The 12,523-nt window shown below is 45.9% G+C and overlaps 1 protein-coding gene across 2 annotated transcripts in view; it reads right to left on the reverse strand.

Moving 5' to 3' along the window:
- TRAF3IP2 (TRAF3 interacting protein 2) overlaps positions 1 to 1,894 on the reverse strand; it is a 42,570-nt gene extending 40,676 nt beyond the window's left edge. Inside the window, exon 1 of one of the 2 annotated variants that reach the window (XM_090279764.1) lies at positions 1,752 to 1,894. The gene's annotated coding sequence lies outside the window, so the exon portion shown is untranslated. The remainder of the gene's footprint in view (positions 1 to 1,751) is intronic. The other variant, XM_090279763.1, reaches the window with a different exon arrangement.
- Positions 1,895 to 12,523: the final 10,629 nt, after the last annotated feature.

The raw sequence follows: 12,523 nt of genomic DNA on the forward strand, positions 1-12,523 counted from the left end.
AAAAAACATAATGAGGACTTATACCAGGGCCTCGATATTCCACAGAAACAGTTCAGCAACATCAAAAGCCCTGAGTCAGCCCATCGCAGTCAGCCAGGGCCTGTCTGAACTGTACTGACAGAGAGTAATTGCCCACAAGAAACAATAATGACAAAAACAAAAGTAGTGGTTTGGAATAACGTAAGGATTCTGTGTGTCTGCCATCCAATAATGCGTCCAGGCCTCGTCATCACCCTTACATGTTATCAGGATGTGCCTCCCAGCCCCCTTTAAGCTCCCACGGAAGGCCCCACACACAGCAGTTGGTTTAGCCCAGAAGTGGTTTCCAGCTCCAGCTAAGTCAGTAACCCAGCCTGCTGGAGCCAGACTTGTCTGCCAGGTCTCTGGCCTGCCTTGACTCTGCGCAAGTGCACGGGACAGTTCTTCCTGCGTAACCCAGGCGGGACATGAACTAATTCAAGAAACCCCCGTTTTCTCCTAGTTAGCAAGAGCCAGGAATCACCTAAATTCCAGGCAGCTCTCCCGTGGAGCCATGTGCCCGCTGGCTTTCCCCAGCCTCCCGCCCAGACCACTAGTTTGCCTTTCGCCTTGAGAGCAGATGAGGGCAACAGAAATCAGAGCAGCTCATCTGAAGAGATCCTGGTGCTTGAGAGTATACTGAGGGCCAGGGGCTAGAAAAGGATTAAGGAACAACGTCCATGTCCTCCAGGGACTAACCATCTAGCAGCAGGAGGTAAAATTAATATATTTGAAAAATCAGGAAACAAAACAAGTCTTCTAAGTCCACCCATTACGGCTCCCCTGTGGGACTGCCATTACCCTAGCCTTTTTTCGTTTAGAAAGGAATTTAGACAAAATCATGTTAGTTCACTACCACCCCCTTCACCCCCACACATTTTATTGATGAAGAAATCCAGGCCGAGGGAAACCAAAGTGAATTGCCCAAGTCTCGAGAGCCAGCAGAAGTGGAGTGGGAACTTGAAACCAAGTTTCTTGTCCTCTTTAAAAAAAATATTTGGTGTCCTTTTTTCTCATTTAAACTGTCCCTCCATTCTAAGAGATCGCCTTGAACTTAAAAGATACTTGGAGCTCGATGACCTTTTAAGATAAAGTAATAGCATCCCCCCCCACCCCCGCCCCTCGTTTTTCCTAAAGGCTGTCCAGTGCCAGCAAACGTCTGGGTCGTTGGAGGGGCGGCGGGCTGCGGGAGAGGGGCTGAGGGGGCCGCCCAGAGCCAGCACAGCGCTGAGCTGAATTTCTGGCCCAAGAATGTAGTGTTAATTTTTTCCCTGCATGAAACAGGGATCAAGAAAACTTGGGAGTTCGCCTTCCACCTCTGCTACTGACGAATTCTGGGGCTGGAAGCCAATGACTCAATCTTTGCCAGCCCCGGCTCCGTGTTTGGGGAAGTGGGGCTCGAACGCTTCATCCAAACTTGTGGGGACGCTAAGCACTCGAACAAATGGTTCCCAGGCAGCGCCGAACCATTCCGTCCCGGCGGGGCTGCCTCTTCTCCCCAAAGAGTTAATCTCCACTCGCCAGTCTGACATACTAAACCCTCAACACTTCTCTCGAGGCAGAAACTTAACTGTCACTTTCGCAGCCCGAGTTGGTCTCTACAGGAACAAGTTAAACGTGGAGAGAGCGAGGTGGAGGAAAGAAAGGCCGATTTTAGCAGAAAACAGCGTGTTCGGAAAATGGGTCAGTGGGTAAGAAGTAAGGCTGGCAGGCAGCGAGTCTGAACAACCTACCTTAGAGCCACGGCGGGCAGACCTCGGCCACAGGGTGGTCCCGCTCTGTCCTTCCCCTGTCACTCTACCTTGGGTCTCTTCCGCCGCCCTCCGCCCTCGCCAGGCCCAGGTAAGCGGTAGAACAGGCTCTGAAGCAGGAAGTGGAAGTTGTATGCAAATTTCTACCGGGGCTAGGAAGCCTCAGCTCTAAAATATCCCTGTGGGCAGTGAATCAACAGCTGAGGAGTCACTTTATTTCTTAAAACAGAAACTTCCTTCATTCAGTAGAAAAGGCCACTGACCAATTAGGCTGCATTTTTGTTTTCATCAGCCAGAGAAGTAATTGCTGGGGAATGTCCGCGGGGCACTGGACCTCAGCGCTATGGCAGCACCCCAGCCTGAGAGGTGCCTGGGGAGAGCATTGAACTTGGGTGTTAAAATCGGTTATTCATTAGCAGCTCCAAGGAGGCTGAGAACATAAAGAGTGGGGAGGAGTATAAAGCAAGAGCTTCTTAATATTCTAACTGCTTAAACGTCATCATTTGCTGCCCTTAGCCTGTATCCCCCTGTGAGCAGGCACATGTACATGTACATATACACACATACACAACACACACTTGCACATACAAACACACCCACACTCTGTCCCATTGACCGGCATGAAAAAAATGACTACTTCTAAGAAAACACAGGTCTGGTGGGTAGCTCAGTTGGTTGGAGCGTAGTCCTGATATGCCAAGGTTGTGAATTTGATCCCTGGTCAGAGCACATACCAAAATCAACCAATGAATGCATAAATAAGTGGAACAACAAATCAATGTTTCTCTCTCTCTCTCTAATCAATCAATTAAAAAAAACAAGAAACAAAACACACACACATGCACGCTTGCATGTTTTTCATGACTTCAGGTTTATTTTCCCCTCCCTTCTCTTTGTTTAATCAGTAGCCTACAGAAGTTATTGCTGAAGGAGATGCTGGACACAGGATGCAGGGGCAGCAGAGGGTGGTGGCCAGAGCTCTGCAGTCAGAGGGATCTGGTGTAAGCTCAGTTGTGCCACTGGGCAGCTGGGCACCACGTCTGGGTCCTGGGCAGGCACAGTGTGCTCCTGGTGCTGGCTGTCTCCCTCTCTTGTGCAGGGTACAGACCCCAGAGCATCCTCAGCCAGACTGTCGGGTTCTGCTCAGTTGGGCCATGTGAAGTGGGATGCTCTGCATTCTATAAGCAAAGGAATGCTGCCTATTTTTAAAACAGCATATTCAGGTTGTCTACATTTTGAGATATCCTTTTAATGGAATACTATGCAGCTGTTAAAAATCACAAATATTTATTTTTATATATTTATTTCTATAAACTAGTATGGAAGAGTGAATACTGTTTAATGGAAAACATGATCTCATTTTTGCCAATATACACGAGGCCTGTCCAGAAAGTATCCAGCCACATAATATGAAAAATAGAGACATTTATTGAACAAAATACAAGACACATGAAGCAGTGTACATAGGACAATGATGCCTCAGTCTCCTTTAAAGAAGGCACCTTGGGACCTCACACAGTTCTCCCAGTTGCCATCAGCTGCTCCATTGTATTTTCCTGAATCTCATTGATGGTCTGAAGGTGATGTTAGTTTTGGGAAAAGCCAGAAGTCACAGGGCACCAAATCTGGGCTGTAGGGAGGCTGAGTCACCTGGGTGATTTGATGTTTTGCCAAAAAACCATGCAGGAGACATGATGCATGAGCAGGTGTGTTATCTTGATAAAGCTGTCAATCAGCAGTTGCCCATAGCTGTGGCCTTCTGAATCATCCCAGGTTCCTACAGAAAAATGTTCAAGCTTAACACAAACTTCGATGCAGATTTGTTGCTCTACATGCTGTCATTTTGAATGCAATGGCCACACAGTACACATGCTCACTCAATGGCATCTATTGCCCCCACCGACTAGTACAGTGAAGTCACCATTGTTCACACATGTGCATTCCAGTCCATTCTCCTTGGCTGTCAGGTTACATCAATGTCACGCAAACCGCTCTTGTTATATTAACACATTGTGTACCGGGGAATTTAAATGTCTTTTAGAAATGACGAGAATTCTCGCCACCCGTACGCAATGTGTTAACAATGGTTGGACTTTTTCCAGACAGACCTCATATATTAGTGAACACACATTCATATATATATGTAGATGATTTGTTTGTTCACCAATGGTCCCAGCACCTACCTAGCACACTGCCCAGAACATAGTAGGCAATCCCTATAAATCTATCAAATGGCAAAAGATGACAGAAATTTCTGGAAGAATGCACGCCCTACTGTTAAAAGCGCTGAATGAAAATGCAGGGCTGTTCTTTCTCCCCACAACAAGCATATAGTACTTTATTCATTTAAAAGAATAAAGATTTATTTTTAATAGTAAAAAAAATTATCTTGGCCTTGAACCTTCAGCCTCAAATTATTATTATTATTTCTATTTATTTATTTATAGACTAGGGTAAAATAGCCTTCTCTGTGGAGTGCTTGGTACCAGAATACTCTGAAAAAGCTGTTGGTGTCAGGAGATTAGAACAAGAATGAGAAGAATGGCAGGGGAAGGAAACAAGAGGAAGAGCGAAGGAAAGGGTGGGCTGAAAATATTTTTCATTTCTCTTGATGCTGTTAGATGGATCTGAAAAAGCCTGGAAGATGCTTTTGTCAAGTACTGCCTTGGAATGCAACCCATCAGGAAGAACGAGGGGAATTTTTTCCATTTCTTCCGCCATTTCCCCAGATGTGTGGGCCTAAGGGTCCTGTAGGAACAATACCAACTCCTGAAGTGTTGCTTTTCATTGCTGTCAGCTGGACCTGCCTCCTGCCTCAACGTATGCTAAGCAGAAAGGCAGCACTTGGGGAAAGAATTAATGGTTCCGACCTAGGAGCTTTTGCTGGGTCCCCTCCTGGAAAGCAGCCTGAGGATGTAAGCTGTTTAGAAATGGTGTCTGGACCAGGGACAGTTCTGTTGGAACACGCCCCAGGCAGTTACAGTGAAATATGATTACAGGAGATGTGTCAGGAGTATGGGGAATGAACCTACTCAGGTCCTCAGCAGTCCCCACTGGGAGCTCATTTCCAGGCTCACACATACATCCTTTTAGTTACCATCACAGGAGGACCTATCAAACACTACCTGGAAGTGCATTTAATCCTTCAAATAGTCCTGTGAACTGCATTGACTGTCATTCCCACTTTATCTTTGAGGAAGCGCAGGCTCAGAGACATTGAGTAACTTCTCCAAGGTCACACAGGCAGTCTGGGGAGAAGGATTCCAGAACTGTCTCTCTGTAGAGGTGGATGTTAGTTCTCCTCCCCTGACTGCCCTGTTGTTGGCTGTCCTTCCTACACGCTTGGGTGGAATACAGGTAACTTGCTTTCTTTGTCCAGCTCTTGACAATGTTCAAGAGGGAGGGAAGAAATGGTGTAGGCAACAATGGGGTGGGGCTGAGACTTGCCAGTTACCAGGGTGCTGTGTTTATACCGGGATGGCTGCAGTAATGAATAATAAACAAGTTGAGGAGTCAAGATGTGGGTCAGCCTTCCCTGTCCAGTTAGAAGTCTAGGCGAGGAGGGTTTGTTTGCCAGCTTCTACAGTTTGCTCAGTATTCTAGATCAAGGTCAGTCCTCCCCACCTCTGTAAACAAAACAAAACCATTTGGATTTAAAGCTCAGAAACTTTCCACTCTCCAGCATTTATCTATGAATAGAAAGGGGGGAAAGGGAAAAGCCTTGGGCAAGGCTTGATTTTCCATTTTTAAATGCTATGATAGCAAGTGTTGAAGGGGCAGAGCAGAACTGGGACACATCATAAGGAAGAGAACACTCCCGACCGGCCCGGCCCTAAGAACAGCTTTGTTCTGAGGGTCGCCAGCCCTCAAACAGCTCTGGCTGACTGCCCACAATGTCTCATCGTGGAGTCACTTCTGGGACATAGCTGGGAAGAGAAGAAATGCTGAGACCTTCATGTTCTGCCCTCCCTGGTCAGTCCAGACAGCGCTAGGTGCTGGACATGCAACCTGGGAGATTCTTAACATGTGCTTGTATCCCTTTCAGAAGCAAAAGTGGTGGTGATGCTGCCTGCAGACCAGCTTGCCATGAGACAGGCTAAGGGTCCACTGTGGCTCCTTTTCCATGGTGCTGGAGGGCAATGTCCAGGGCAGAGGGCTGCCAGACCCGTGCAGAAGCAGAGCGCATCACCACCTCCTGCCCGGGGCCTGGGCCTGCCACCACCAGTCCAGGTGCTTCTTCCTTCTCCACGCATTCCCCTTTGGAACTGTTTCCTGCTCTGCCAGCACATTCAGTCAGGACCTAATGAATCTCGCAAAGCAGTTCTGGTAACACAGACCCTCGCAAGGGAAGGGTTAGCTCTCAGTCTTTCCCCTTCCAAGAGGTTCCTTGATGCCAGTACAGAACTACTCACCTCCTTCCCCTCTCAAGGGGATATTGGGAACAGCAGCTTTCATCAAGCTACATAAGGTCCTGCCATGTCATTTTCCTAGGGCCATGGGTGTCTATTCACCTTACATTTGCGTATTTAAAGAGGAGCACTCTATTGTTCTGAGAAAAGCCAAAGATTACCTGCTCCAAGGTGGCTCCCCTCATGGTCACCTGGACCCAAAGTTGTTGGCAGCTCCTCTTGCTAAAAAATGATGACATCCTAGCTCACAGGCTCCCTGTTTCTCCCACCACAATGACAATAGCTAACCTGCAGATAGTGCTTATTAAGTGTCAGCAGGGTTCTAAGAATTTTGTATGCATTTACTCATTTTTTGAGGAAGGTGTTATAAAATTATCTACCATTTATTATCTACTATGTGCCAAGGGATTTTTATTATCTTTATAATCAAGTGGAGAAATTTATTCACCAGAATTCTAGACAAGAGTTATTCAAGAGGAAAGAAGCTGACCCAAACCCAGATTCTGCTTCTTATGGGGGCTGAACACAGGAGGGAAAGTCAGATGAGAGAGGAATGCCTGGAAAGGGACAATGAGAAGGTAGCACGAGCCCAGCAGAGCAGGTGGAGGAGACACAGCAGTGTGGCAGTGAGGGCCTTTGGGAAGCAGTGTGGCACTGAAAAAGCAGGAGCATCCCTGGTCCCTTCAAGAAAATCTATGATAAATCATCTTTTTAAAAATCTTTTTTATTTATTCATTTTTAGAAAGAGGGGAAGAGAGGGAGAGAGAGAAAAAGAGAAACATTGATGTGAGAGAGAAACATCAACCAGTTGCCTCTCATCCAGGGATTGTGCCCTGGCCAGGAAGTGAACTGGAGACCCTTTGCTTTGTGGGACAACGCCCAACCGAGTCACACCAGTCAGGGCAATAAATAATCTTACATTACTCTCCAAGTCTTCTCTGGTTAAATGTACTCAATTGTTTGACTATGGATATGTATATGGGTAGCTTTATTTGGGTTACATTTAAAAATTAGGATGGTTACTACTAAAAAACAGAAAATAGTAAGTGTCGGCAAGGGTATGGAGAGATTGAAACCCCGTGCACATTGGTGGGAACATAAAATGGTGCAGTTACTATAAAAAACAATGTGATGGGTCCTCAAAAAATAAAAAATAGAATTACCATATTACCCAGCAGTTTCACTTCTGGGTAATATTACTCGCCCAAAAGAATTGAAAGCAGGCAGGGTCTGGAAGAGATGTTTATACACTAGGTGCAAGTAGCAGTATTCACAACAGGCATATGGTAGAAGCAACCAAGTGTGGGGTGAATAAATGGTTAAACAAAAGTGGTATATCTACACAGTGGAATATTATTCAGCCTTGAAAAGGAAGAAAGTTCTGAGATGCGCTACAACATGATGTACCCAGAGAACATTATGGTAAGTCATAAAAAGACAAGTTGGTCATAAAAGGACAAATACTGAATAATTCCACTTACAGGACCTACCTAGAATAATCAACTAAAAAAGCAGGGGCATCCCTGAGACAGAAATTAGAATGATGGTTGCCAGGGGCTGGGGAGAGGGTGGAATGGGGAGTTACTGTTTAATGGGTATAGCGTTCCTATTTTGTGAGACAAAAAGAAATCTGGAGATCGATGGTGGGGATGGTTGTACAACATATGAATACACTTATTGCCACTGAACTGTACGCTGAATAATGGTTAAAATGGTAAATTTTATGCTATGTGTATTTCACTACAATTAAAATACAATACAAAATTTCCAAAGCAGCCCTGCACAACAGGTTTTATTAACATCATTTTATAGGTGAGGAAATTAAGGTGCAGGGAAGTTATGTGCTTGCTAGGGCTACGCAGCTAGATTTTAAACCACACACGACTCCCTAAGAAGGCCACGCCTCTCCCCTACACCATGCTGCCAAGTGGCCACTTGAGGGGGTGGCAAGGGGGGCGGTGCGCTTATACTGAGGCCACACAGAGTCATCTCCTTTCTACTCCCTTTTCTCTCTCTAGACTGTTCTTCCTTCAACATCACATTTTCCAGTGTCCTTTGTCTCTCCTCTCTGCCTTTTCGTCACCAAAAGGTGCTCTCAGGAAAAAAACTGATCACTCATTTACACCGAAGTTACATGGTGTGAATTTAAATCAATGTGCTCCCTCTCTGAGGGGTGCTTGCATGCTAAGCCTCATCTCCCTCTATGAAATAAAAGCCTTTGTTCCATATCAAAGGCATTTCAGGCATCAGGGACAGAGCAGGGAGGAGCTGGAGGGTTCTGGTGGCAGGTAGGGCGAGAATAACCCAGGGAAATGCATTAAACAGTGAAAAATTTAGGCACAAAGTTAGAGGGCAGATATATTTTTTAGACAGACTGATCTTTCATGGTGAGGCAAAGATGTGAGGCATTGCAACAAGAGAGACATGGGAACCCCCTCTTTGAGCAAACTTAACTGACTAAATTCCAGGCTCCCAAGTCTTCTTTGCCATGGGACCTGGGTACATGCTAGAAAAGAGCAACTGGAAGGTTGATTTCCTCAGGGTGTCATTTCTCTGACCATTCTCAATGCCTCTTCTCTTCCCGCCATTGTGAAATTCCATTCTAAAGCAGTGGGTACAGGAGCTGGAGAGCTCTGTCCAAAGAATCTGAGTGAGCATCCCTCAGCGTGCATTGTACAGAACCTGAGGCAAGTCGTGTGGACATGAGGGTCCGTCTTCTGGGCCCTCACACCCTGAGGCAGAGCCTTCCTGGGAGGGGGAAAGGCATTAGTCGCCAACAGTACCCACGTGCAGGTCAGGCTTCTGGTCTGAGCCCCGGCACTACCTCCTGCCAGCTGTGTGACCTTAAGGAAGGATCTTAACTTCTTGATACCCTTGGTTTCATAATCTGGGCAATGAGAATAGTAAGATATCTTTGTCATGGGTGATCAAGGCTCCAAATGCACTGGTTCTGGCTGCTGCCTTAGAGGGAAGAAGGCGTCTTCTTCCCTCCAAGGAGATGAAGTGTCTCCTGCAGCACAGAGAGTGGTGACTGAGGACCAGGGCAGATTTTAGCCCTACTTGCCTCCTCAGCCAGGTATCAACTGCAGTGCTGTACACAGCAGCCCTGTGGGACTGTTATGAAGATTAAATGGCCTATGTGCAGTGTCTGGCATTGTGCTCAGTAAATATTAGCCACTGTTATAATATTAAATATTACATATTAAGTAAATGCATAACTCAATTAGTTATCAGCCAATGCTGTAAGGGAAAAACCTGAATAAAATAGTAGATAATACAAATACGCATATGTAGCAATAAGATGTATTTTTATGCTAACAATTAAATAAGGGTGGATTGTACGTCAGAGAATTTACATTTACTACAAACTGGAGAATCCAATCACATGTGAGGATCTAACTGAGGAAAAACCAAAGGTTGACCCACATACCCCTTGAGGGTTTTTGCCTGCTTTGCTCTGAGCTCTGTTCTGGGGACTGACTGACCACTTCACTCTCAGACCACAGGAAATCTCAAGTAGAAGTGGAGTGGTCTCCTCTCTCTAAGTTTGCTGCCTTGATGCTCACACCTTCCTGGCAGAAGAAAAAATTGTGTATTCTTTTAATTTAAAAGATCTTCACTTGCAGCTTTGTCTGGTTGGCAGAATGTGTGTAGAAGTAAAGAAACAGGGATAGCAATGGTATCTATAAGAAAGATGTTCTTAGAATTGCATCTTAAAAACAATAAGGCCAGGAAATTTTACCCCGTGTGTGTGTGTGTGTGTGTGTGTGTGTGTGTGTGTGTGAGAGAGAGAGAGAGAGAGAGAGAGAGAGAGAGAGAGAGAGAGAGAGAGATTGTACTTTGAGACTATTTCTCCCCCGCAAAAGAAAGAAACCTAGAAAACCTGCAACCCTGTTTTTCTATAACTATTCAGCCTTTGCTTCTGAGCTTCCATTTCACTAACAAGTGGGGAAAAGACTGTAGGCTCACAGGTCAGAGTTCGTTCAGTCTCTTTCAGCTCAGTCCCTCTTTGGTCAGTCTTTTGGTATTTCTCCCCTTCTCTTCAAGACAGGGTCTAGATGTGGAGGAAAGCCTGTGGGTCTCCCTGTTAGTGTTGGGCTTTACTGTTCTCTGTGGAAGTAGTCTTGGTCCCACTGGGAACCTTGATTGTATTTGAAGAGGATGACAATGCAGGACAAGCAAGTTCTTTTCTAAATGCTCACCTCGGCTCTCCTGGAAGGGTAAGCCAACTTGTTCTTCACCTTCCCCAGGAAACTCTCTCAAGAATTGGACTGAGCTTGGTGCAGCTCAATGCTGTTTTGTTGTTGATGTTTGTAGCAGAGTGGACCCCGATATCCATTCTCTATTTCTGCACTAGCAATAAACTCCTTAGTTGTGCAAATGGCTACCCAGAATAAAGACTACATTATCCAGTCTTCCCTGCAGGTAGAGATGGCCATGTAGACTAAGCTCTGATCAATGATATATAAGAAGTCCTACCCTTCAAACAAAGAGGTATGACTTCCTCTTTTTCTTTCTGTGTCTCATTGGCTAGACCACAGATGTAGCAGTGGTGTGAGCTGTTGGGGACCAGCAACACCCCAAGCCTGGTGAAAAAACAAGATGAAGAACTATGGGTTCCTGATAACACCAGAACCTATACCCTAGGTATGTAATATTATACAAGACTTCTTTGACTGGTCTTATTGGGGTTTTCCCACTAAAATCGTATCTCAATAAACCCTGCTCTTCAACAACTTTAGGCAGGAGATATATTTTCCTTGAAGATTGTGGGCATTTTCATTATTAGTAATTTTGAGAATGCTCAACCATAGAAAGGACTTGAGGACTGGTAGGCTTTGGACCAAAGTGGGAGAATCAGTAATCCCTCCCTCAGGGCCTCCTGAACGGGGCCAGGACCCTAGATAGAGGGCGTCCAGAGCAAGTAAGCTCGTCTAAGGGAAGAAGTTGCAGGTTGGGGCTCCCTGAAGATGGACTAGTTCTAAGTTGGAGACAGACTAGGAAAGGGGAACCTGATCCTGACTGGTACCTGGAGCTGATAAGGAAGCTGATGCCATGAGACTCTGACAACCCATGAGACCACCTCTCTCTCATACACACGTGCACACATGTGCACACACACATGCTGTGGAAATGTCAGCATTCTGGGGAGCCCTAAGACCCTTTGAGAGAGCTTAATTTTAGACATTGGTGGGGCTCAAGCTGGCAGACTGAATATTTTAAAGGAAGAATTACCTGGCATTTGATTGAGAAAAGGAAGCCTGGTGCCAACAACCCCTGGGAAGGAGGTGCTGCTTGTCTTCAACTTCTTTTCATTAATCAATGCCCTTCATTGGTTCTGGGTGCCCTTTTAGAATTCCAACTTCCCACGAGACTCCTCTCACAGAGGGGCTGCCATCTGGCATACCTCCTCACTGTCTCCCCTCTCCCAGGCCTCCCGGGGGTGACTGCATTCAGGCCTCTTGCCCTTCTTTACTCTTTCTTGCCCCAGATCCGGTCAACTCTCTGCCTTCTGAGGGCACCCTGGCTCCTCTGGCACACTCCTGGGCTGGTGAGGTAGATGCTGAGTGGACGAAGCTTAAGCCACAGGGCTCATAAGTGGGGGGTGGGGGGCGCTGATATTTTAACCCATGCTGTCTAACTCCAGGCTCTGGGCTCTTTGCCCCCAGTCCTCCAGCCTTTAAAGGTCATCCTTTCCCTTCCAAGTAGAATGACTTCAGGTCCAGCAGCCTCTCCAACTTTTCCAAGGATTCCTGGGTGGGCAGTTGAGTTATATTCTCCTGCTTATTTCCACATATATTCTTTTTTTTTTTTTAATATGCTTTATTGTTTATGCTATTACAGTTGTCCCAGTTTCTTTTCCCTTTGTTCCCCTCCACCCAGTGACCCCCTTCCCTCCAGTCGTCCCCCACCCCTTAGTCCATGCCCATTGGTTGTGCATATAGTTCTTCTCAACATCTTTCTGTCTACTCCACTCCCTCCTGCTGTGCTTCTTAATTCCTGTACCATCTCCCTCCCTTTCCCCACTTCCCCCTCCCAGCTGACCTCCCCCTAAAATGTTCCCCATACCTATAATTTTTTTCCCACTCTTGTTGCCTATTTAGTTTGCCTTTGTTTCGATTCCCTAGCTTCTGTTGTTGGTTCTTGTGATGTAGTTTTCATTTTAATGTTCATAGTTTTGATCCTCCTTCTCCTAAACAAGTCCCTTTAACATTTCATATAACAGTGGTTTGGATCCGATGAACTCCTTCAGTTTTACTTTGTCCTGGAAGCACTTTCTCTGCCCTTCTATTCTGAATGACAGCTTCGCTGGATAAAGTAATTGTGGTTGTAGGTTTTTGCTTT

The sequence above is a fragment of the Furipterus horrens genome, unplaced genomic scaffold (genome assembly GCF_987537825.1).
Source record: "Furipterus horrens unplaced genomic scaffold, mFurHor1.1.pri manual_scaffold_6, whole genome shotgun sequence".
Lineage (NCBI taxonomy): Eukaryota > Metazoa > Chordata > Mammalia > Chiroptera > Furipteridae > Furipterus > Furipterus horrens.